Source organism: Zonotrichia albicollis, chromosome 1 (assembly GCF_047830755.1).
Source record: "Zonotrichia albicollis isolate bZonAlb1 chromosome 1, bZonAlb1.hap1, whole genome shotgun sequence".
In the NCBI taxonomy this organism is placed as follows: Eukaryota; Metazoa; Chordata; class Aves; order Passeriformes; family Passerellidae; genus Zonotrichia; species Zonotrichia albicollis.
The window spans coordinates 150,811,187-150,838,192 of NC_133819.1; the positions used below are offsets into that span (position 1 = coordinate 150,811,187).

Below are 27,006 nucleotides of genomic sequence, written 5' to 3' on the forward strand. Positions count from 1 at the left end.
TACATTTATTTTCACAACTTGTGCAGTCCTCACCCTTTTCGTACTTTCACTCTATGACCTCTTCCTCAGTTTAATATAACCAATGCTCCTACTCCAACCTGAGAATACTGGTGCTCAGTATCTACTTCCACAGAGGGACCAATGGCTTTTGAAAGAGGGAAGTACAGTGCAATCCCCATTTACCACCAAAAAGCCACACAGACAAATACGTTTCAGAACTCCAAAATCTGTTTCCTAGGAAGGGAAGCTCTGTTCAATACTCCCTTCAGATTGTGAAAACAGTTTAAAGGTTTTGTTTGCCTTTAAGAGAAGAAAAAGCTGATTCAGTTGTAAAATGAAGCCAACGTTACACACTCCTGACTTGAGGAATTCCCTCTCCTCTTCTGATGAAAGGAGAGCAAGGCCCAACAGGGGCTGCTGGAACTGTGAGAGGAGCACAAAGAAATCCCCTTCACTGAGCTGGATCAGCAGGGGCTGGGAGCCTGGGACACAACTCAGCTCTGGCTTCATTCAAATCTGAGGATTAATTGTGTGCTGCACACCAGCTTCCTCTAAAGGGGCCTAATCTTCCAAAAAATCACTTGGTTATTTAATAAATTCATGTAGGTAGCAAATTCCCAGAGTACCAAAGCTCCATTTCTTACACAAATGAAATACTGTCAGGAATTCCAGGCAGGAAACGGAACAGAAGTGAATTCAGGGTTACATCCCATCCTCCTTTGGACTCCACTCTTTGACTAAAGTTTTACAGAAGTCCTGAGTGATATTTTTTTTCTATCCACAACCAAGAAATAGAGGGACTAAGCTCAATCTAATATTCACAAAATGTTTGAGAAAAGACCAAGTCAGACTATGTGGTATTTTTCCCCAAAAAACCACATCCCATTTACTTTTTTCCACCATTTCTCTTATAAATTTCAATCCTCAAATTGTACCATCAAAATATGTGGGCAAAATAAAAATAATATTTTTTTACCTATGGAAATGGATTGATTTTTCCTGATAACCATTAATTAATATGTATAAAACAATGTCTGTACATATCCACTAGGGATATAGTAACTGCAATCCTCCTCCTTGGTGGAGATTCCCCTCAGCCACCAATTGAAATCCCACAATTTACAAAGACAATCCTAACCAAAAAAACCCCAATTTTTAGAACAGATGAAACAGGTTTTAATGCAGATGACAAGAAAAAGGCTTCCCTATACTTCCACCAATTGAGGGCTTCTGAAATGGCATTTATTTCCCCAGACCACAGCAGTTTACACCAATTCCCACACATTGCACAGATCCACACTCTCAGCTTCACCTTTTAGCCTAAAGGCACCACAAAAACTCAGATGCAGCACTGAAATGTTAATTTCAACAGCTTCTGCCTCTAATTTTTAACCTACTGATTGAAAAGCTACCAGACCCATGCATTTACTCTATCCCAAGGATCATCTCAAATGCAGGCTGCTCCTGAATCCCAAATTTCAGCAGCAGCTGTACCAGGTACAGCCAGCCAGGATTACACACATATTTGCACTAAAGATTACTTAATTTTGCTTCCCAATCTCAGTAGCAAGTTGTTCCTCCCATGGCAAAATGCAGAGAAACATTCTGACTTGCTTTAAAACACATTCATTTGAGTTATGATCAAGACAAAGCCTAGTGGTAAAACATCAAATACAAACTATCATGGTGAAGAGTGAAAGACTGACAGAAAAACAAAGGAATTCCTATTATTCTGAAAACAAAGCTCATTTTATTAGTATATAATAATATATTGTAACTAACTGAAGGGCAATAGTCAAAGGAACAAGAAAATCGTCCTAAGACCACTTAACCAACTTGCTTGTAGAGTTTAAAAGTCTTGCATGTTTTCCTCCTTGAAATCAGATAAACCAGCAGCTAAACTCATTGGTGTAATATCAGTAACCAGTTTACAATGCTGTTTTCCAAGCCCTGTGTAGGTAACATCTGCAGAAGTTTCATTTGCAGAAAAGTTCCTCTCCCCATGACCTTTCCAGCCTTCCACAAAGGAAACACAACCTGCTTTGCCTGGGACAGGTTCACATCAGAGCTGCAGCCTCAGACAAGTGCAGAGAGCACAGAGAGCACAGGAGCTCACAGGGTTACTGCCAGCTCCCTTTTGATTATCACCATAATTCTGCAAATAACAACCCCACATTCTTTACCTGCTCTCATCACCAAAACCAGAGCTGGGCAGGATTCAAGAGGTCACCTGGTCAGGCTGCCACTCCTCAGGTAGGAATGAAGAGCATCTCCTTTCTGACAGATGCCTGATTTGCTCTTGGAGACTGTCAGGGATGAGTCCCTTCCTTAATCTGTTCCACTGCTTTGTTATTCTTGGAATTACAAGTCTTGCTCCCCAAGCAGCAACCCAAGTCTTTGGTCCCATTATTTAAATCAACTAATTCTCACTTTAGTCCTTGTAATCCTTTATCATCTTTATCCTTGTAGCAGCACAATGCATGGGAATAACTTAACTTCTTATCTCTTGTTAAGTCTTAGCATCTTAATTTGTTCAGTTCTTGGATGTCATATTCTCAGGCATCTGCTACTAAAAGCATCCAAAAAAAGAAAACCCCTTCTTGAAGTCCAGTGCCCAAAACTGAACAGAATTTTAATTAAATCCTACCAGTGGTGAATCCAGCAGAAAAATTATTATTTACTCCCCTGCTACACCAGAGCAGAACATTTCTTTACCTGCACAGCAGAGGTTAATCACAAACTGAGCACCCATCAATCAATAACCTGCACATCCCAGCTCACTCAGCTCTTGCAGGATTTTAAAAGCATATTTTGAGCAGAACATTTGAACAACAAAATTCAAAATGCACTAAACATGGAGTAGTAACAGAGGCTGTAGAGCTGAACAAGTGCAGAAAACAGCCAGCTTTGTGATTTATACAAACTGAAGTGGAAATGACAAGATAATTAATAAACTAACTGAAATCTAGAAGCCTCTAGGATATAGTGCTTAAGCCTGAAATAGAAAATGAGAGCTGATAAAAATTCAGAATTACTTCTTTAGCCATTAATTAACAGTGTTCCCATAATGGAGCTGTTAACACCAGAGCAAGAACTGAAACTGTAATTTGTAACATTTGCAAAGAGCTTCACTGAGAGCGAGAGACCAACACATGTCAGCAGTCTGGGAAGGTTTCCTGGGTGAAAGCTGCCAATGGAAAACAAGTTTAAAATTAAACAATATTAAATAGTTTTTGATACAATTAAAAATGGAACTCAAGTGATTTTAAAACTTTCCAATTTGTGGCTTATTAACATATTAACTATCAGCCCTTTTTCTGCCATATTTGTAAAATGAAATGTATTTTATTTAGCAAACAGTTCTGACACAGGCATGATGAGGGATAAGGAGCACTGACAAACATGAATTTACTGCTGTGGCCATGCCCAGGTTCACTCCAAGCTGTAAAACAGCACCTGAAATTCACAGCTTGGATCCAACATCAGGGTTTGTGCTCCCCCTGTGATGGGCACTGCACAGGGATCACCTCAGAACTGAGGTGGTTCTGTGCCAGGGCTCACTGTCCTTAAATTAAAGGCAAATAAACAACAACACAGCAGCTGAATTCATCTGCCATTGAAAGGAAAAGAAGAAGCCACAAGAGGAGAGATAAAATGAGTCCCAATTTCTGGCACTGTGGCTGTGTCAGTGGCTCCCAGCTGCTGCAGCACTGGATGACAAAAACATCACCAGGCATGAGGGGTCCTGGACAGAGGCAAAAACACAACAACACCTCCAGGTTCTGGAACTTGGGAGGGGAATGGGTGAAGAAAGAGAAGTAAGGACTTGTACCAAACTAAAATATGAAGTTCATCTCTTTACAAAGTCAGTTCCAACAACTGAATGACAAAGGCACCTGTTACACATCCCTTTTGTGCCTGCACTGGGACATCCATTATAATCAACTCTGCCTGTAAAGAGCTTCCACTACAGAGCATCAGTAAAGCAGCAGAGGGGAGGGAGGAGGAAACTGCTCAACCTGAGGTACTCCCAGGCATAAAGGAGCCACAAGAGCATTCAGCCACCAGCAAAAGGTATTTCTGCTTGAAAAGCGTATTAGAAACAGCAGGGGGAAAAATTGGTAAACAACTTGGTTGGTTAACCAAAAATAAAAAAGAACTGTGCTGTTTTAAACACTAACTTTATTTTTCTTCTTTCTGTATTAACCTTTACTTGAAAAAAGCAGGCAATAAAAATGCCAGCATACTAACCCAGAACACAGACTATTTGCCCCTGTGAAGACAGAAAGGCTGGAACTGCCCAGTTTAAAAAAAAAAAAAAAGAAATCAAGAGCAGACACCCATGTGCAAGTAAGAAAATGGTGGCAGATTTTATGTTTTCCTACTGCCTTTCATAGAAAAAGAATTTAAAAGATTGCCTGAAATCAGTAAGAGGAAATTCTCTTTTGAAGATCACAGAATTTCTGAATCTCAAAGCTGCAGAGCATTACTGAGAACAAACTTGCCTCAGCATTCATGCTGAACATAAAACCTACAACAGCCAGGATGAAACAGGTATTGATTGATGTAAATCTGCAGCACTGGGTGTAACTCAGACATTGGGATTTCTAAGTCTCTCACCAGTACCTTCAATAGAGTAACCCTGGATGCACTGCAAGGAAATCACCTATGAAATGCTGATGGAGGAGAGACCTCACTGGCTGCTGCACATCCCATGGATTATGTCACTGACAATTCCAGGCAGTGCTTAAGCCTGGGCAAAAAAGTGGATACCTGGTTAAAAAGGTGCATTCACAGCTGCAAAACACATCATTTAACTCATTCTGAGCCTCTGCTAAATGAAACTTCTGGTTTTGTCCTGAAACCTAATTATTTGCAGCAAGAAAACAGGAAACAAGATTTAAAAAATCATCTGCTGTTTCAAATCCTTGCTACAAACTTCAATGGGACTACAGGAAAAATGATCTCTGCCTTCCAAAGACGCTTCAGAGGCTCAGACAGTCTGCTCCCTCTCTCCTCCTCCAAACCAAAATAAAACAAAAGCAGGAATTGTGAATTTCTCTGTGTGGGTAAACAATGCAAGGCCTGAGCATGGCAGCAGGAAGCAGGAGCAGCTCAGAGTCAGCAGAGCCCTCTGACCCTTTCTCCCTGGCCCAGGCACTGGAACAGCTTTAGCTCAGTCACTTCTGTCTCTGCAAAGCCAACAAGTGCCTCATTTAAGGACTCCTGACACACACACAGGCTGAATATTCCAAATTTACTGTTCAATGTAGCTGGATCAACAGCAGAGGCTGCAGGACACTGAGGCAGAGGGTTTGCTTATACACGTCTGGGCAAAAGGAAGGAAATTATTCTGGGGTCTTGAAATGAGTTAAATTACAGTTCCATGAGCAGGGAAAGAGCCAACATGAGAGGGATTAACTCCAAACTGACCTACCCTACACTGCCACCAAGATGGAACTCAGCAGGAAAACGAAACAGAGTTGAGAGCTTGTCAGGTTGCCTTCCCACAAGAAAAACAAAAGGTAATGCTTCCATACAACAGGGAGATAACAAAAACTACCTAAAACTCTTTTCCTATGCCCATTCTGCATTGAATGTGACAAAAAGGGGCAGAGGAGCAATGCAGAAAAACAGAGGGGAAGAAAAAAGTCTTGCAGTTATGGGCAAAAAAGGAAATTCAACCCAGGAGAGTTTTGCCAGTTCAGCCAAGGACTGCTGCAGAGCTGAAGAACATTTAAATACACCCAGAATTCAGAGTAATGCAAGTGAATCAGAGCTTCTCTAACAAAGCCTGCTGCCTTCAGCATGGTTAATTGCCTCTTCCATTCTGATTTTTACTTGACAGAAGTTGCATTCAAATCCTGCACACCAGATTTCAGAAACTGCCTTCCATTTTCTTCCTCATCCACGAACCACTGGCAGCACCACTGAGCTGCATCTCCACGTTTCCAGCACTGTCAGAGCCAGAGAAAATCAGTTTCTGTGGTTCTCCTGCCACCTCAGAAACTTTTTCTTCCACACACGATTCCCTGAGTCAACTCCCTCCACCACCACATCCCTCTGATGTGCTGAAAGGCGTTTGAACTGCTGAGATTTGCATGGAGATGCTTGGAAAGCTACCACACACCTGGGCAATCACAGCTGGCTCTCGAGTCTGCTTTCATACAAATCCAGAAAAGCAGATCAAGCCACACAGAGTTTTCTGTGCTTTTGGTTGTTTGATTATATTTTTGTGGGTTTTTTTTCAAAGAAAAGCCCTAACACTCACAAGTCTGCCCAAATGCACGATTTTTATCCCAGCATCAGGAACACAATGCTGGACAAGCAAGAAACTCCTACATGAGGAAGCTTATACAGTGGAAAAAAACACAGAATTTATACAGGAATGGGACAGAGAACATAAAAAATTAAGCCTACAACCCCAAACACAGAGGTTTTTAAACTGTTCAGCCCCTAAACAACCACTATTTTTTGATAGTTTTTCTTAGCCATCAACCTCTACCTGAATGTGGAGAGCAGGAATGAAAGTTTTCAGAAAGATTTACTCAATCACCTCCATGGAACCCCAAAATCCCCTATTTAAACCAGGCATCTCTCTGGACACCACATTTTCCACTGAAATTCCCATTCTTGCAGCTTCCTGTCTTTGTGACAGACACAATAAACCACATTCATTGAACACTGGTACAACACCCAACTTTCAAGGCTTTTAAGTGGCATTATATACAAACCAAGAGACTCACTTGAAATTGCTAACAATTTATAAACTCTGCTCTTGCATTCATCTGCATCAAGGTTCTAGGTTTGTGTGGGTTTTTAGAATAAAAAGACAGGTTTTAGCACATTTGTATCCTGCAGAAGTTACCATTCAGGGAGACAAGGATCACTGTAGTTCAGGTGCTAAATAAATGTATTCTCAATTGACTTTTAGAGTGTTTTTGCATCATTTCTGCTCTTATTCCATGCAAGAACTCAAAGTGATGCAGGAAGGATTTCCTTGTTGCAGATTTTCAAATTCTGACCTGCAATTAAAACCTTTTGAAGAGATTAAATCAATATGTCCACGTTGTCTGTGGTATTGAAACTTTAGAATTACACTAACATGAGATGAGAGGAAACACACATTTAGTCTGGAAACCACATCTGATGGAGCTAAATATCAACCACACCAGGAAACAGATCTGGAATATGAATTCCAGTATGAATTCCTTTTTAAGCACCTTCTGCCCAGTTACTGACATTTATCCAGAATGTGAAAATACACTTTAAGCAGTAATCTACATAAAATGTAAAGGTACAAAGGTCCAATTTAAGACAAATAAAACCCCACGAGACTACTCAAATCTTGTGTGTTTTTATAGAGATATAACAGCAAAATTACAACCTATCTATAGTTACCAATATTCTTCAAAACCACACTTTGACAAAAAGTTCTTTTTCATAGGGAAAAGCATTTTACATAAATCCTAAAAGATGTAAAAGGAACAGGAAAAGCCTGTATTGTTATTATTAATATTATATCAAAATAAAGACCATACTACTACACACAGCAGTGCCTACCAGGGGGGAAAAATCATTTTGTTATACAAATAGCAAGAAATAAATTATTAATTCTTTAGTTACCCTCCTAGTGGAGAAAAAACCAACCCACCACATTCATGGATGCATTAAAAAAACAGAACACAATCTCCTAAACCATCAAAGCCACCTCTTGTACTACTTAATCTCTAGAAAACACTCCTGCATTTCCTATCATCCTGCCCAAAATATCTATTAGCTTGGTGGAGTTCATAATACTGAGAGTTCCCATTCAATTATTACTTAGATGGCAAACCATTATATTACCAAAACAAAAATAAAGAAGAAAAAGTCCTCTCCACAACAGGGAACACACTCTGAAGCAAAGAGCAAAGTCACATCACTAGATATCTTGAAAAGAATTTTTAAAGCTATTTCAGCAAATTACACATTCAAGACATGAGTGTTATTCTAATATTCCTTTCTGAATAAAATATTCCAATAAGGTACTAGCTGATTGCTGTGTCCCTGCACATGTTTAGTACCTTTAAAACCCAAGGCTGAGGCCAAGAACAGCACAGAGCCCTTGACAGATAAGCACAATGTCATTTTCCTTTCATGTATACATTTTAACCTTCCTGCAAAACAAAAGGTCAACCAACACAAACATCAATCCCAGCCACGTTCCACGGAAACTGCATTTAAGACATAACAGCACAAAAGACAAATTAATTTCAGAACTGTTTTTCTCTTCTTGAGTTGCCTGCAGAGTTTTACAGTCCTGTGAGAGACAATTTGTCCAGCAACCAGTGTCTCTTTCCTTTTTGCTCTGTTAACAGGATCCCAGATTTTAGGTCCATTAAATTTCCTGCATGGATTGATCTCAGAGATGCACACACAAATTCTGTACAGAATCTCAGCCACAAACCTTGCTTTAAGAAATCCAAGGGCTGTGTTCCCCATCCATAAATCACACCAGACAGGCAAAGGTGTTCCCACAAAGGGGGCAGGGTAACAGCCTGATTTTAGGGGTAACAAAAGAGGGACAGGTGGAGAAAGGAAGTGGTGGAATTTTGGACAACATCAGTGAGACAACAAACTGTTCCAAATAACTGTGTAACATTTAATATTTCCTGGCCCAAATCCAGCTGCACTCCTGACCTTACCCAGGTTTAACAGAACCACAGACGCTAAAGGCAGATTAGCTTCGAGGAATGTGGGACTTTTCCAATTAATCCAGGAGGGGAAAAAATATATCAAACAACCTAAAGCCAAAGGAGTGTGAATTTTAAAGGGACACCGCAATACTACTTCACACTTACATTAACATTTGCATTAAATATTTCAATATGAATTCCCAAATGTTTCTCTTTACAAGTGAACTTTTGTTTTAATACCTTTATAGAGCACTGGTCCTATCCCAGTGAAACTGCCAAAAACTGGGCTCCAGGCTGACATTGCTCAAGTGCCAAGGCCTGCAGGATACACTGGAATAGGACTAACACAGAAACAGCACAGCCAACACTGTTTCAGACAAAAAACAACAAAAAACACCACGGGAAAGCAAAGAGTAAAGTCTAACCCCTTGCCCCAAAAAAGCATCCTCAGAGCACAGGAGGTCTGGGAAGAGAATAGATGTGAGAACTGGACACGTACAGCATATGCTTCACAATTAGTCGCGGGGATTTGAGGAGAACGATTCTCTGTTACAGCTGCAATTCTCACTGTACTCCAAAATCAGGTTTACAACCGGAAAAAAAGAAAAAATATCACATTTCTCCAAGGAGTGCAAAGGCGGCTCAGTGTGATCCAAGTTCTGCGGCACCCCCGGGCCGAGAGCAGCCGCGCTGAGGGGACGCCGCTCGCCGCCCGTCCCCGCCGGGGCTGTCCCCGCGTCAGGGGAGCGGAGCTCTGCCCCGGATCTCCCTGGATCACACGGTCCCAGCGAACGCAGTACATAATAAACCAAAAATAACCCCCAAAGCCCACACTCCTCAAAAAAAGCCCAAATCCTAAAGAGAAGAAAGCTCAACCACTTCCCCGGCGCTACCGCTCCGGCTCCAAGAGGCAGCCACGGGTTTGGTTTACGCGCTTGCCTGAGGAGGGGAAGGGGCAAAGGCAGGCGGCCCGGCTCCGGCAGCGAGGGGACACCTCCTCCTCCTCCCTTCCCTTTCCCTTTGTTTACTTTACGGACCGTCCCGCTCCACCTCGCCGCCTCCCGACACATCCGGTGGGACCGGCCGGGGCTGCGGGGCGGGCAGCGCGCAGGGGGCGGCCGGATCCCCCGGGGTGGAGGACGGGGCAGGCGGGGCACCAGATGACCTCTCCCCGCAGCCTCCTCCTCTGCCAACCCATTCCCATCCTGCCTTCCCGCGGAGGGAAGCGGCTCTGCCCGGAGAGACCCCCCAGCCCACCGTGCGGTGCCTCCTGCGCCCCGGTGGCCGCGGCAGCCCCTCCCCGGGCACATAGGAACGGGCGGCACCGGGGACAATCTTCCCTTCCCTGCGGAGCCGCCGCCGCTCCCCGAGCCGGGGGCTGGGGCGGGGGACACGGAAGGAGACGCCGCTGCCCCCCTACACCCCCTCCCCATGATGTAAATCGGGGCCGCTTCGCCCGCCCCCTCCCCGGGCAGCGCTCGCCGCCGGCACTCACCGCGCTGCGGGCACGGCCGCCTCCGGCGCCGCGGCGAAGAGAAGCCGCGGTGGAGGAGGAGGTAGGAGGACGAAGAGGAGGAGAAGGCTCCGGAGGGTCTGCGCGGGCAGTGCCGCCTCCCTCCTCGTCCCCTCCCTCCCTCCGTCCCTCTCTCCCCGCCCTCCCGGCGCGCTGCACCATGGGATGCGGCGCTGCCCCCCCCAACATGGCTGTGGGGGGGTCACGGTGCCGCCCCTCAGGGAGCGAGGCGGGGGAGGTGGGGAAGGCGCGTCCCGTCCCCGCGCCCGCCTCGAGGGCTCTCCCTTCCCTCCCTCCCTCCCTGCTTCTCTCCTTCCCCCCCTCCCTGCTTCTCTCTTTCCCCGAGGCAGCGCGGGTCCTGACGGGATCTGGCGAATTTGCTGGGGAAGAGGCGAAGTTTAACCCCTTGTCCTGGCTCAGTGGCACCGACTGGCACAACTGTTCTCCCGTTCTAACTCTGCGATATTCCGGTTGTGGAACCTCCCTGGAGCTGTCTCTGTGCCCTCCCTGGAGCTGTCCCTGTGCCCGTGCTCTGTGGGGACCCTGCTTGAGCTCTGGGCAGAGCCTTGGCTGTAACGCCAAGGTTGTGTGTTCGGTCACCGCGTGGGCCAAGTTGAACTCGGTGATCCTTGTGGGTCCTTTCCAACTCAGAATATTCTGTGTTCTGTGACCCACTGGTCTCTTCCAACCTTACCCAGTCCGTGGTTATGTGAGTCTGTGATAATCTCTTTCAAGGAAATAATTCAAGGAAAATCTAAAATGGCCACAGTGTTTGAATGCCCATTAGTCATTGTGTGTATTTAATTAAACATAAGTCTTAAATCACAGGATCATGGCATGGGGAAGGTTGGAAGGCATCAAAATGGGGTAATCTGGTTCAACCTCCCTGCTCAATCAGGGTCATCCCAGAGCACAGGCACAGGATTGTGTCCAGAGAGTTCTGGAATATCTCCAGTGAAAGAAACTCCACAGCCTCTCTGGGCAATGGTAGAACTTCTTGGACATCAGTTCCTGCCCATTCCTCTTGTCCCATTGCTGGGCACACTGAGCAGAGCCTGGTCCCTGCTCTGACCCCTCCCTGCAGACACTGACAGACAGGGATGAGTTCCCATCTCAGTCGTATCTTCTCGAGGCTAAACATCCCCAGCTCCCTCAGCTTTTCCTCAATAAAAGAGAGATGTTCCAGTCCCTTCATCATCTCTGCTGAACCCATTTGAGGAGCTCCATATCTTGTTCTGAGGAGCTCAGAGCTGGACATTCCAGATGAAATGAGCTATAGCCTCTTCTCCCAGGCAACCAGTGACAGGACAAGAGGAAATGGCCTCAAGCTGCACCAGGACAGGTTCATGCTGGAAATCAGGAAGAATTTTTTCGTGGGAAAGGCTGTCAAGCATTGGAACAGGCTGCCCAGGGAGGTGGTGGAGTCACCATCCCTGGAGGTGTTCAAAAAATGACTGGACATGGCACTCCGTGCTGTGGTTTAGTTGACGTGGTTGTGTTTGCTCAAAAGTTGAGTTCAGTGATTTTGGAGGTCTCTTCCAACCCTAATGATTCTGTGATTCTGGGAAAGAGACATTTTAAATGTCTCTATTAATCTTTCCCTTATCTCTCATGGCAGCTGAACTCAGGTTTTGCTCTCCTGCCTGCCCCAGGCAGCTGGAGCTTGAGCAGATCCCAGATTTGCACCTCTGGAAGTTACATGTGTCTGGAAACTGCAGGCAGGGCCACAGAATCATAGAATATCCTGAGCTGGATGGGACTCACAAGGACCATTGAATCCAGCTCCTGGACTGCAGCTAACAAGGGCTGATAGAGAACTACTCAATATAATCAATGCTATTTGGAATGTGAGTTTCATTGATAAAATCTAGGCAGTTTACTTCAGGGTAAGACAAGTCCCACTCTTAAACTTACCTACATTTATTAGTTTACCAGGCACCATAAGGAAACCCAAGGGGGACATGGAACAAGTAAAGACCTAGATTGTAAATGCAGTTTTCCAGGTGAATCCCACCTGAAATGCCCAAGCCCCTCCAGGAGCCAATCCATTAAGTAAGCTCTGAGCATGATACAAATGCACTGGGCACCATAAAAATGATTCCTAAAAACTCTCTTTTAGAGAGCAACCCAGTATTCCCATCCATCTTTTGCAGAAATGCTGGGACATAACCAGCAGGCTATTATCCTGGAGACAGGATACCACAACCACTTTCTACTGGATCTGGATCACTATGAAGGAAGGAAGGAAGAAAGGAAGAATTATTTCACTTATTTTATAATTATTGGTCTTGGGATCACTATTGGTGCTCTTGCCAGAAAGGGTAGAAATGTGCTAATTAAAATTACTGGTGCCAGAAAGTTGGGAGACATCAATAAAGATGATGTTCATAGTAACACACAGGAAAAATCAGATGCTCCTGAGGGCTGGAATGGTAAAAATGGAAGGAAATGACTGAGAGAAATAGGAGCATGTTCTGATTAATATACAGAGAAGGGGTGGTACAAATACTGGAAACAGAAAATGAAAGGGAAAATGGAGCTTCATAAATTTTTATGATACAGTTATTACCAACAGCAGGGAATTGCACTAAATGACCCTTCCCAGAATTTAATCCCAATTACTGATCATTTCTCCTCTGTCCCTGCTTTCACCCAAAGATGTCAGAGTGCAGTAGCCTCTGAGCAAACTTTTGAAGAAGATAGTTATCCCCATTTTTCACATTGGAAAGCTGAAACAGTATTTGAGTTGCCAAAACCAGAAAAAATTCACTGGAAGAACAGGCCTAAAAGCAAACAACTCCTCTCCAGGGCTGTATCCTGTGCATTCAGGACAGCAGCAATACCTACTTTCTGTCATGCATTGGATATCCAATTGATTTCTTGTAAAGATTTAATAAACATTCTTCATTTAGACATTTTTTCAAATGTCCTTGCTTTAATAAACAGTCATTATTCCTCTATTTTTAGAACTTTATGCTCTGCAGATTCTCTGAACAACATCAGTGTACCAATTCTCTCCAATTTACAGGTGGAAAAACTATTAAAGAGTTATTTAGGTGATTTATGGAGGAAAGAGAATAAATCCAGAGCAGTGGTAGAGCTGTGAATCTGATTCTTACATTCTGTTCTATCTTCTAATAGTTTCACTTTTTCATATGGAAAAAAAAAAAAGAATGTTGTCTGAAGTCCCTGGGAGATTTCCCATTGGTTCTATTGGGATGAAGGCAAGCCCAAAATAATCTATCAAATTGATGGTTTGTAGTAAATCCTGAACATTCTTGTTTCAGGTCCTGGTGACATGTTTTTGGTTGGTTTCTTGTTGCCTTTCTTCATCAGAAAATTGCTTGTAAAAGCAGAAGCCTTCAGCAACATACTGATTTATAAAAATGTGAGGGAATCTCCCTTGTGTTACAGAATCCAGGTTTTAGTCAAATGTAGAGAAAGCTCCATAAAAGCTGATCATTTGAGCTCCCAGCTGGGAGAGGGGAGCTGTGGTGATGTCCAGTGAAAAGTTTTTTCATTATCCAAACCAATAATCTCAGCAGAAACTCGTGAGGCACGAGCAGGGTGATAGGCAGGGTCACTGTCAGCTCTACAAGGCACCCACAAACAAATCCATCCTTCCTTCCTTCCTTCCTTCCTTCCTTCCTTCCTTCCTTCCTTCCTTCCTTCCTTCCTTCCTTCCTTCCTTCCTTCCTTCCTTCCTTCCTTCCTTCCTTCCTTCCTTCCTTCCTTCCTTCCTTCCTTCCTTCCTTCCTTCCGCCACTTCCTTCCTTCCTTCCGCCACTTCCTTCCTTCCTTCCTTCCTTCCTTCCTTCCTTCCTTCCGCCACTTCCTTCCTTCCGCCACTTCCTTCCTTCCGCCACTTCCTTCCTTCCGCCACTTCCTTCCTTCCGCCACTTCCTTCCTTCCGCCACTTCCTTCCTTCCGCCACTTCCTTCCGCCACTTCCTTCCGCCACTTCCTTCCGCCACTTCCTTCCTTCCGCCACTTCCTTCCTTCCGCCACTTCCTTCCTTCCGCCACTTCCTTCCTTCCGCCACTTCCTTCCGCCACTTCCTTCCTTCCGTTAAACTTTTTAAAGTTGTAACTTGCTCCTTTGTCTTCTAAGATCCTTCTTTCCTTCTGATTCTTGAGAACTTGTGTAGAAATGTAAAATTATTTTCTCATCTGCTCTGTCTCCACAGAGGTTGTTGGAAAAGGCAACTGTCCCCTATAATTTATTATAGAATGATTAATATGGAGGGAAGACATTTAGTTTAATACTACTGGTATTATTGGAGCAGTCCATGCCATTACCTCATTTAATTTACAGGGCTTATTAAACCTGGTATAAACAAAAAGGTAGGAAATTTCATTATAGAGTAGCATGTATTGTCTTTCCTTCTATTAAGTGACAGAGCTGGGGGTAATGGCTCTGAGGAGAGCGAGTTCTTTCCGGTGTTTGGGAGCACAGCTGCAGCCAGGCATCCTCCACTTTTCTGCAGGATGGTAAATATTCATTAAAGGAACAGAGCAAGCAGGTAGCTCTGAACTGCAGGCTATTTCAAGCTGTGCTGATGAAATAGGGATTTGGGGAAAAAAGAGAAGAGAAAATGGCAAGATGCTAAATATTTGACATAATACACAGTAACATCCTTTATTGTAAGAGGATTTTTTTTTTAAATCACCTAAATCAACCTCAGATGAAGAAGTCAACTGCATATGTAAGGAGTCTACATAGTACTCTGGCATTGGTGAAGGAAAAGTACATAGTAAATACCATTAAAGGCACCAAAATGTAAATGTTTATCCATCTCTGCTTCTTTTTGTATTAAAAAAGATAAAACATTACATCAGCATTTCTGGGCAGTGCCTGGAGTGGGAGCTGAATGGAAAGTCACCAGTGAAGCTTTTCTAATTTATTAAACAGAACAAAATACAAAGAAATTCTTAAGAAAAGCTCCAAGGGAAACTGGCAAACCCACACAAGATGAGGAAGGAAATTTCAGGTAAAAAATCTGGTGTGAAAAAAACAAATCAGCAGCTGGGGGACCCACTTGATGAGTTGCTGTTATTAACGAAGACCTCCAAAGCAAATGTTAATGTGTTAATTAGAGGCAGGGTAATAACCTCCTAGATTTCCCAGTGGGAAACAAAACAAAACAAAAACAAGACAATTTCTGTTCAGGATTTAACTGGCTGAAACCAAACATGGCATGAAGGGAACTCTCCCAGCACTGAGTCTGCATTTTCTGATGTGGGTTTGCAGCATCACTGGCCCAGTGGTACCGCACAACCCTTACCTGACCCTGCACCAGGTGCAGTCCTGGGACACAGGAGTTCATTTATCCTTCTAGAAAATCAAATAAAATCCCTCTCCTGACTGATAGGAGAAAAAAATAAAATCAAATCCTTTGATTTCTAGAAGGGAAGGAAAGATCCCACATTGGCTTAGTGAGGCTGGTTCCAAGGAAGGAGTGAAATCAGGCCCCACTCAGGTGGAGCCCTGGCTCAATAACAAGGGAAGTAAAATTCGTGATCTGTCCTGAAGGGCTGAACTTCCCATCACAGAGTCTTGTCTTTGCATTTTATTTTGACTTTCAAGACTGAAGTCAACTTCTTGGGGCTTTTTTCCTCTCCCAACCAAACCTCAGGCAAACTTGGTGCTGAGCCAAATCAAACCATGTATTTTAAAATTGCATTCTCTTGAGACCCAGAAGCACGAAGGAATGGAATGGTCTTAAGGATATTTAGAAACATGTGAACTCTTTGACTCATATTCTGCTGTTTTCTATCATTTTGCTGCCTTGAGCTGTGGTGCCCACTGTTCCCAGGAAGGCTCAGGAGGGAAGGAAGGTGCTCAGGACTGTGCCCAGCCAGTGGAGCACACTCCTGGGACAGCCAGGATTGGAGCCCCAGGGCTTACATTCCAGGATTGCACTTGGTGCCTTTCCCAGTAAAGACACAGCCTTTCAGCTCATTCAGTTCTGAGCCAGCCCCAGATCCTTTTATTTTTACTTACTCAAACTGCTATCAAAAAATCTCTTTTTTTAAAATGTATTTTTCCTTATGCAGTCCTGGTTCTTTGTCATTAAAACATGGAGTCAGTTTTTTGCAGGAGTTGTGACAGTTGCATCATACTCTGTTCTCTGTCAAATCCCTCCCCAAATCCCTCCAGCTGCTCTGGAAGCTTACACTTTTCCTAGAGCCCCTTGATGTGTAAAATGTGTGAGATGTTTTGATCAAAGGGGTTCTTGTACTTAATGCAAATTTCAGCACACATACAGCACTTGGATGTGAGTGTGTGGATGCAATCCTTCCATCTCCACTGGGCCCCCAGGACATCAATCCAGCAAGGGGAGCAGGGATGGCTGGTGCAGAACATTTCTGCTTCTTTATTTTTAAGTCTGTGTTAAGATTGCTCCATATATGATAATTTTAGCTAATATTCTGAATGCCCATCAGCTAAAAGGTTACAATGACCACATCTTGTCTTTTTTTCTCTCACATTTTTTTCTGACGTGAGCAAGCAACATAATGAAAGATCTCCTTTCTGCAATTCTTTTGGACACTACAAATGACATTTTAGATAGCAGAGAATCATTTTCTGAAAATGTGTTTTCAAACACAGAGCCAAGTACATTAAGTAGAGAGACTGTTTTCTGTGGGAATTAGTGGTCATTGCTGATCAACCTCACACTTACTGAATTATTTGGAAGGTATATTAATATTGACCCTTACAATGTTTTCTTTATTTTCCAGTCTCTGTCTGTTCATCTGTGCTATCTACAAATTTCTTGTCAGTTTGAAGCCAATCCCCCTCAGTACATGCCCTTGGAAAAAGCCCCTCTCCAGCTCTCAGGAGTGAGTGTCCCTGTCCTCTATCCTGTTTCAGATAAAATCCTCCTGCATTACACTTCCCTCCTGGCTAAAATAATTACCCTAAGTTACAGGTGAGATGGTGCTGACCTGTGTGAGTCCATTTCACAATGGCTGCATAGAGTCCCTCCTGTCCACATGAAATCATTACTTGGGAGCCACTGAAACAGTGACCTCATAAATTTAAGTCAGCCAGGACGTAGAAAGATTCCTCTCATTCCTCTGATTTGCTCATCCTGTGCTGCGTTGAGAGCTGGAATAAAAATGGAATAAAAGAACATTGTCATTTTCTTGAACTCTTTAGTTGCCTAATTAAAAATTGATAATTTATTCTCATTCAGGATTCTGTAGGAAAAGGATACTGTTCTTGCAGTAAAACAGTTTTTCAAGAGAGTCTCTGGACCACATCAAGAAAACCATATCAGGTGTGTGTAGAAGATATTTCTTCTCCATGTTACACACAGTTCTGCCCTGAGTCTCTGAGTAGAGGCACAAAAATTTTCTGAGGTGTCTGTGAAGTGCTTTTGTGTCTGACTGGCTCAACACCTCACCTGAGTTTATTTAATTTGTAGGAAGAATATTGCACCAAAAAAAGGTGAGAGAGAAGAGGACTTGTGGTTTGACTGAAAATCACAGACTAAGAATGTTTATGGTTGGAAGGGACCTGAAAGATCATCTCATCCTGCCAGGTGCATTTCTGTTTGCACTGAAATTTTGCTCTTTGGGGCAATCTAACATTCTTGCATCAACATCACCATTAGGCATGGAAAAGTGAATTGATAGCAGGTGTGTCTTCTATAATACAGCTTTTAATCAGAATTTGTTCTTGAAATGTTACTATTTTTCTTTAGAAACATGTATTTTACACATCACAATATTAACTTTGTAAGATTATTACTTCTCAGCATAACGGAAACACAGGATTTTAACTGGCACATTGTTTACAAGTCAGACCCAGCAGTGCAGTGTTAGGTCTTTTTATCTGCTCTGAACTTCATGCAGTTTTTAATGTCAGTGTCCATAAAACTGGCATAGCAATGTGATCCTAAGGGAAGATACCAGGGGTTACAATTAGGAAAGGTTCAGAAAAGAGGTTGAAGTTGCTGAAAACTGAAAACAAAGTGTACAAGCCAGATTTTTTCTCTTTCTTCCTACAGTTGTTGTTTTCCCAACCCTCTTATCTGTATCTTAATAAAAACCCTCCTACAGTTTCAGTGAGGGACTGGAGCTGTGTGTAACAGAGAAGCAAAGATTTCCTTACTGTTTTGTTTTGATGTTGCTACATCAGCCCCTGCGTCAGACTGTTTTTAAAATCTGTTTATGTTGAGTTAGCTACAGGCTGAGCTGCTTTGTTTATTTACCTAGCAGGTGCAGCAAATGTGGAGTTTTTTTCATGCTCCTGTTGTGTTGTCTTACACTATGATTTAAATCAGATTAATGTGACCAAAATGTAATAAAGAGAAGCAGTAAATATGTTACAAAATATGTATAAATATGTAATAAAATATCCTGTTAAGACATTTGGAAGATTTCATGCTTTAAATGCAAATTCTTGTCCCTAGATGTACACATTCATAGAACCATGGAATCCTGGAATGGTTTGAGTTGGAAGGACCTTCAAGATCATCCAGTCCAACTCCTCTGCTGTGGGCAGGGGCACCTTCCACTCTCCCAGGTTGTTCCAAGCCCCATCCAACCTGGCCTTGGACACTTCCATGGATGAGACAACCACAGGTAACCCCTGCCAGGGCCTCACTACTCTCTGAGTGAATAATTTCTTCCTATTGTCCAATCTAAACTGCTTTCTTTCAATTTAAAACTATTCATGGTATAAATTAGTACTCCTTTTTTACAAAAATGTGTTAATAAAAATAGATATTAATTTTCCAGTTGTTATTTTGATCACAAATGCATGTATTCACTCTTACTATTGGATTTCTCTTTGTGAGTTGAAAAGTTTCAAAGCAATTACTTATGTTTTTCTTAGGTAAATGTATCCCAAAAGAAGTCTAACTAATTTTGTGCACAGGGTTGTTCTCTTGCATAAGTTCCTTTAAAGTGACACCTGAGAGATTTAACAACTGAGCTATTTGAAAGCAGTGTGGTTGTAGAAAGGTAAAAAAGTGAATTTTACAGACATGAAATGTGGCAGTCGAGCTTCTGGAATTTCAAGTTAATCTGTAATTTCCCTGCAGTGCAGACTACACCCTTTCTCTAGGGCTGGAGAAGAGTTGCAGCTCTTAATAAAGAGCTGTAAATAAAAGTTTTATTTACGTTTAGTAGAAATTAGGAGAAAATCCTGAGCACTTGTTCTTCTGTGGATAGATCCAGCCCCTGCCGCACTTCAGTCAGTCTCTGCCTGAGAAATACTTCACAGGAAACAAAAATGGAAAAGAACAAATTCAATAGCAATAGGAGTGTTATTTTTAAGCTACTGTGCCTAAACAATGTCCCCTCAGAAAAATAACACAAATGCATGACTATTGACAACAATAAATGAGGAATTTAGGCTTCTGTTGCCTTTCTTCTGCTGCAGCTGTAGTATGAATTATTAGAATCACCGGAAAATCACCTGTGGAATATCTGACATCCTTAAATACAGCCTTGATGATGTTTATTTTTAAGCACATGGAGCAACAATCCTTCATTATTTTGCCTTTTCACTCTGAATTAAAGTATTTGTCTTGAATTTCAAGAGACAACTTGATACATTCATGCATGAGCTAAAATAAACCGCAGTGAGCCCACAGAGGAAGAGATTCTATAGGAGAATGGCTTTTACTCTCTTAGACTGGCCAAATATTTGCAGCTTTGCAATGACTCATCCATTTTCCTCTCTTCTTCAGCAGAATTTTGGAAGAAAAGACTAAGGAAGGAGCTAATGATACTCCTAGAGGAAAAGAAGATCAATTCCTTTTTTTTGTGCTTAATTTTATCTGAACCAAATCCTTTGTTGCCATAGTGTGGCCACAGAAATGAGCAGAGTTCATCCCAACGGAGGAACAAGCCTTTAATCTTCTGCTTTTATTGATATTTGTTATTTATTTTACAATAAATGCTACAATTTAGCATTCATTATTATTTTTATGCAAGGAAATACTTAGGATTGGGGATGTATCCTGATAAAAATTTGGCAGCACATAGATTGGGTCATCCTGAATGTTCAGACTAAAGGGGAGCTCATAAATCATCAGTGCAGTGTCCTTCTGCCACCAACCACCTCATGGCATGAGCTTGATCCTGAACTGGAATTCAAACATAAACCAGTCTGTCTGTGGTGCTGGGTTTGCCTTTTCCCTCAGGTTAAACAGCTCTTTTCTTCCCCTTCCCTTCTTTTCTCCTGTTCCTGCCCTCCTTGGATAGGGCCAGGGTCATTCTCTGTGGCAGAAACATTTTGCACCCTTGGGGTTCTCAGGCCTGCAGTTTCCTGATGGCAGAGTCCTTTGGGACAGAGTTTGGAAATGTTAAATCCTCAAAAGCAATAATCAATTAAAGATCTCATTTCTGGCTTTTCACTCCAGCCCTGTGCACGACAGCAGTGTCAGTAAAGATGCTTGAGGGACTGGGTTGGGAACAGGGCTATGGAGCCTGTCTGGCAAAAAAACCGTATTGGTTTCTCAACCTTATATGATTGCTAAATATAATTAAAAGTTGGAAGGTACGTACCCACAAGTTGTGTAAACCAGAAGGGGGGAGAAAACCCTTCAGGTTTACTTCCATTTATTTAGTTCTTATCTTACTCATGGTTAAAGGGATGAACTGTTTTCTAACAAAATTAAGGAATACAGTTAAGAATCATAGATTCTTATGCCTTTAGGTTTAGAAGGGACCTTCAAGATCATCCAGATCCAAATCCCCCTGCCAGGGGCAGGGACAGGGACAGCCTGCATTAAACCAGGTTTCTCAAAGTCCCATCCAACCTGGCCTTGAACACTTCCAGGGCTGGGGCAGCCACAGCTTCTCTGTGCAACCTGTTCTGGTGTCTCAGCATTCTCACAGCAAAGAATTCCTTCCTAATATCCAATCTAAACCTGCCCTCTTTCAGTCTGAAGCCATTCCTCCTTGCCCTGCTGCTCTATGCACTTGTAAATAATCTCTTGTAAATAATCCAGCAGGCTCCTTCACGTGCTGGAAGGCCAGAATTAGGCCACCCCAAAGGCTGAACAACCCAAATTCTCTCAGCCTTTCCTCACAGCAGAGCTGCTCCATCCCTCTGATCATCCTGGTGCCTCCTCTGGACTGGTTCCAGCAGCTCCAGATCCTTCCTGTGCTGGGCCCCAGGGCTGGGGCAGCTCTGCAGGTGAGGTCTCACCAGAGCAGAGGGGCAGAATCCCCTCCCTCACTCAGGCCACGCTGCGTTGGATGCAGCCCGGGACATGATTTGCTTTCTGGGCCATTTTCACATTCCTGATCCCTTTCTTCACGCCTAAAAGCAAAAACCACACTCAGAATTTGTGTCCAGAATGCAGCAAGGACAATTGCACACAGGCAATCGAGGCAGTGAGAGTCATTTCCAGAAAGACTTTTTCTGTGCTTCTACCTGCATGTTTCAATAACACCTGCACCTGTGATGTGTCATCTGAGGAGCTCAAAGCACATTAGAGGTTCAGGTTTAGCTAATGGGTAGCAGTCACTGAAAGAAGGAAGGGTTCCCATCTGCAGGCACATCAGGAGGTACCTGAATGGATTAAATGCCTCGCTCAAGGTCAGACAAAGAGTTTGTGGCTAAACTGGAGAACACTGAGAGGTGAATTAATATGTCCTGATGGCAGCCAGCTGCCTTGCTGCAGCTGTGCTCAAAACATTGATCTGATCCTTGTGGATACCAGGAAACTTCTCTAGACAAAGGATCTCACACAAAATCAAACAATTTATCAGCCCTCCAGAGGAGCAAATTGTGAAGTGTTGGGCTGTCACCTCTGTAATGCAGGCAGCAATTGCTGGGCACTAAAGTGGTCATGTTTTCCCTCTCCCTCCTTGATGCATGTTTCCATAAAGCCTTGGTTCCTGTGGAAAAACTATTTACCAGACTCTGAGCTCAGCAAGCACATATTCTGGTCACAGAGTGCCTCAGCCTGCAAACCCTTCACTGCTCATGCTCTTTTAAAATTCACTATTCAAGGACTTTACATTTTGACTTGCTAGTCATGTTTCTGGAAGCAGAAGCACCTAAATTATAACTCAGTCCCCAAAGGCCTGAAAAGAAATGAACAGCTTCAATTCTCACAGCACAAGTGGTACAAAACATTGCTTCAGAGGCAATCTACAAACTCGGCAAACTAAGGGTAAATTAAAAACCACTGAGTTAAAAAACTTCAGACAATGTTCTTAAGATATGCTTTAACATTTGAACAACCCTGTATTGATCAGGTGGTTGTTCATTGTAGGTCCCCTCCAACTGAAGTATCCTATTCTATTCTATTAAAAAAAAAAAAAAAAAAGAAAAGCCCAAGGTGTGGATATATTTTAGAATATAGAATATTAAAGATATTATAGAATAAATATAGAATATATATAATATAGACTATTATAGATATTATAGAATAAATCCATACTCTTTTCCACCATCCATCTATTCCCACTGGAGTTGTACAGTAGCAGTAAAGGGAGAGTAAAAACCTCAGCAAGGTGCTGTGCACACCTCTGATTCTCCCAGCACTACCTCAGCTGGTGGCATTCAAAGGAGATAACAAAACAAATCACAGCTTCCTTCCCAGGTGGGCAAACATTAAAACAACTGCAGGAAGAGGTGAGCAGTAATTCACTGCCCACAGCTAAAGCAGAGATACCCCAATCTCCTCTAAGTCCAGGTGAGTCTTCATGGCAGAGCCAACAAACCCATGAGGTCACAGGGGAATGTATCAAAATTAATAAGTTATCAAGTCTGGTGAATACTTCAGAGGGTGAAAATTTATTTCCCCTTGGCTGATCCTGGCTTTTATGTCATCTTGAAGTGCCTTTTTTTCCTCATCCTTTCTTACAGAAGACCACAAATACCTTTGTCTCCCCTGCAGGGACCTGAACATATTGAAAGGTCACTGCTAGATCAAAATGAATATGCTTTTAAAAAGAAGCATTTCCCTCAGTTCCCAATCATGCCACAGTAAAGCTGTAATCAAATCCATGCACAGTTTACCTGCATTATTTTTATCATTTTTCAGAGCATAAAAAAACCCAGAATCATTCATTCTTCTTCCACCAGTCACTTGTTCTTGCTAGTTTTACACTCACTGTAGCAGTAATAGTGCCAGAGCTTGCAAGGAAATATTGAAACACTAATTAACTTGTTAATTCTGTGTGTGGGCAGGCCCTTTGTTCCCTCTAGAGCACAAGTGATTTTGGAGATATTTGTTTGGGATTTCAGGGTGTTTGCATACTGTGTATGGCTCCCTGTGTATGTGCTGGTATGTGTGTGGGATTCCTCTGGCTGGATTTGCCTGCAGCTGAGCCTGCACCACATTCCCCTTGGAACAGGCAAGTTTTCCAATGTAAAAGTTTAAAACCCCCCCAGTCCTCTCCTGTTTTATTTCAGCCACTGGATAAAAGGCAGCAGATCACATGGCTGTTCCATGGAGCTGTGTTATGGGGGCACAATAAATGTGTGTCCCCCTTGGCTCTGGGGTGCTTGGGGAGATCAGTTTTCAGCACGTGTCCAACAGCAGTTCAGCCTGGAGCACTCCTGCACTGCAGAGGTTTTCCTGTTCCATTTTGCCAATAAAACCATGGTGCTGCTAACACCAATCTGATTTTCTCTGGGAGGTGGTTAAGCATGTGGCTAGAATTTGTATGAACAATGAACAAATTTGCTTGTGTTTCCAGGCTCCCTTCCCATCCTGCTGCCTCTTTGAAAGTCCTGGTCTGGTAGAAGGTGCCCTTGTCTGTGGCAGAGGGTTGGAACTGGATGATCTGGAAGGTTCCTTCCAACCCAAACCATCTGATGATTCTAGAAGTCACTTCTGCTATGGCACATCAGAAATGGCTGGGAGAACAATACTGAGACTCTGCACTGAACCTGCATAGAAAATACATCCAGGCTGTGTGTTTCTCTGTGTTGCATGAGAAACTTTAATGCAAAATTCATCCCTCAAAGCATTAAAAAATGTTGGTATTATGAAAACCTTTTAAAATGTTTTGAGCAACTGTGGCAATGGTTGTGTCTCAGTAATCCAGTTTAGGAGGTGGCCCTTCTTGTCCCAAAGCTGCCTGGACAGAACAGGGGTGGGACACACCTTGTGCACACCCATTTGTAGCAGTTTCTTCTCACCATTAAAGAGCAAGGCATTTCCAGGGGGAAAAACAGGCTGTGATTTTGTAGCCAGAAATCATGGAGAAGCCAGGGTCAGTACAGGTGGAATTGCTGTCACTGAACTTTAGGTGCAATAGTTTTATTTTTTAGTTTTGGGGGAAGGATTTTAGATGCTTTAGGGACGGGACATGAGAGGCACCTGTGGTGCAAAGAGCTGAAGCTGGGAGGGGCAAATCCCACCCTTTGGAAGTAAACCCCATTTCCAGCCCCAAGGAATGCTGAGGTAGCACTGAAGGACTTGTTGCTTCATGCCTGCCTGACAAGAGACTGGAGGCACATGGAAATAGCTCAAAGCAGCCCAGCTGCTGTTATCTCCTCCAAGTATCCCCCAGAGCAAGAGTGAGGTGCTGCACACAGCTCTGCTCCTGCAGCCTCCTACAGACACTCACCCAGATGTTTCAAGGTACAGATGTGCCCTTTGCAGGGGAGAAAACACCCACCCATGACTTTTAAATCAGTTTTTCCTTTGATTTGCTTCCTTCTGGGGGGGTTTGTCATAACACTTGCAAAAGAACCATGTATGTAACATGGGTAAAGCTGAGCATTGACCTTAAATGTTTTTTCTCCTCATTACATTGCCCTTAATAGTGGCCACTTACATTCCCCATGTGCTGAGAGCAGGAATTACCCAGTGAATGGCAGCAGAAGCCAATGTTTTGGCTTTTATTATCACTTGATAAACCCATGTAAGCCCCATTAAGGCTGAGAGGAGTTCTGTGTGTGTATCAGGGGGAAAAGGGACCATTTGCTCTCGAGTGCATGTAACTAATTAAAAATTTAAGAGCATATAGTACATAATTGTATTAGACTGTAGGTTAATGCTGCTGAATGAAAAAGGCAGATGAACTGAAAGGCAGATGAAATGCTTGTACAGAACAAGAATCTCTGGCTGCCTCTGTGCAGTGAGACTGTGTACTCTCTGTCAATGGCCCAGTATTCCCTGCTCAGGCTGGCTCTGGGGTTGGAGGCTGATGGAAATGGGCAAATCCCTGGCTCTGACCTTGGTCAGGACCTGCTGGGCAGGAAACAATGCAGGGAAAGACAGGACAAACCTTGGCACCTCTGAGCCAGTTTCACATCCTCTGCTGAGCTGGTTTGTGGTGTGGTTTTACTCCCCAGGGCAAGCAGCACCAATGCCCTACTCCCACCTTTCACCACACATCAACCTCTCAGAGCCATCAGAGAAGGTTTGAGGCAGCTGCTCTCCTGGGAAGATCCCAGTGGCAGCAGAGCCTGAATTCCTGCTGCTATCAGCCTCCAGAGCAGTTCCAAAGTGTGTGCCTCGGTGTCACCTCCCTAAGAGCACAAAGCCATCAACCACCAGAATGGTCCAGAACAAGATGCTCATGGGGGCCTAACCTGGAGTAGAAAACACAAATCCATTCCTTCTGCTTCCTATATAATTGCGGTTCAATACACAAGACTGGTGTGGAGCTGTGTTAGAGTTAATAGAACTGTTAAATAGCCGGTCATCTTCGACAAAGACACAGATAATTGAAATTACATAAAACTGTGGCTGTCCCTGCCCAAACAAAGGCATGTGCAGGACACATGGATGGAAAACAGCTTCCATGGAGCTAAAAAAGATGTCCCAGCCTCCGGCACAAAGATGGTAAACACATTCCCAATGAAAAGAACTGAGAATTATTTTTTTTAATTGATTCTTCTCCAGATCAAGGAAAAGAAACCTCCTAAGGTTTTCTAAATAAAGATAATAAGACCAAAGAAATACTCAGCTCTGATACAGGTTTGACATCAGCCTAGGAAAACCCACAGGAAATTAAAACCTCATATTTCAGTTAATGTACTTTTCTGACAATCATTACATTCTACAGCAGAATCCATGGGCAAATGCACAGTCACACTTTTTAATGTGACTATCAGCTTATTCCCATTTCCTTACAATACTTCTATGGTTTCAGAAAACCCCAGAAACAAAAAACCCAACCTTTAAAGTTTCTGTCATGTGCTTTACACCCCTACAGCCACTGCTGGTTTAAATTTCACATCTATTCTGGAAGTGAAAGTTGAGCTGATATTTTTATTTTTTTTTTGTTTGTTCTCTTTTATGATAAAAGAGCAGCCACTGAATTAATAGCAGGTCAGTATGAGATATATTAGAGTGTGGTTTGGCATTTCTGCTGAGAATCTCCTGTCATCTCCACCACCACCCACAGACACCATAGCAACCACACTGCGGAGGGGCTCCAGCGCACACACTCGAACGTGCTGCTACATGAATGCACTTCTTGTTTTGCCATTGTGATGCTGAATTCATTTCAGCTGCAGTTGCTCCTCCCTGGAAAGCTTCGTTTTCCCACTGAAGACAAAATAAACAAACAGCTCCAATTTTGCCCTTTTGGAATGTAGCAGTTGTGTAGGATTCAGCTGAGTGGGCAATTGAGGAAAAAGTCCTCAAATTATATCTTGCACTTGCACAGAAGTTTTTAGCAGTGCCATAAGAAAATTGTCTTTACATTCAGCACAAGAAGCAACAATTTCTTGAGAAGTATAACTTCTCAAGAACAATACTTGTTTATTCACCAGTGTTTGAATATTTAAGTAGTTTGTGCAATTATTCGTAAGTATAACAGCCTGAGTTTCAGCAGAGCTGGTAAAGCTTGTGCAAGTCAGTAATTTGCTGCAATTA

At 43.0% G+C, this 27,006-nt stretch overlaps 1 protein-coding gene across 4 annotated transcripts in view; it reads right to left on the bottom strand.

The window, feature by feature from the left end:
• The window catches only part of PTK2 (protein tyrosine kinase 2), a 189,087-nt gene extending 178,754 nt beyond the window's left edge, over nucleotides 1-10,333 (bottom strand). For 2 of the 4 annotated variants that reach the window (XM_074557683.1, XM_074557658.1), the window contains exon 1: nucleotides 10,174-10,333. The gene's annotated coding sequence lies outside the window, so the exon portion shown is untranslated. Of the gene's footprint in view, nucleotides 1-9,617; nucleotides 9,640-9,935; nucleotides 9,959-10,173 lie in introns of those variants that run through there. The other 2 variants (XM_074557672.1, XM_074557662.1) reach the window with 2 other exon arrangements.
• Between the last annotated feature and the right edge of the window lie 16,673 nt (nucleotides 10,334-27,006).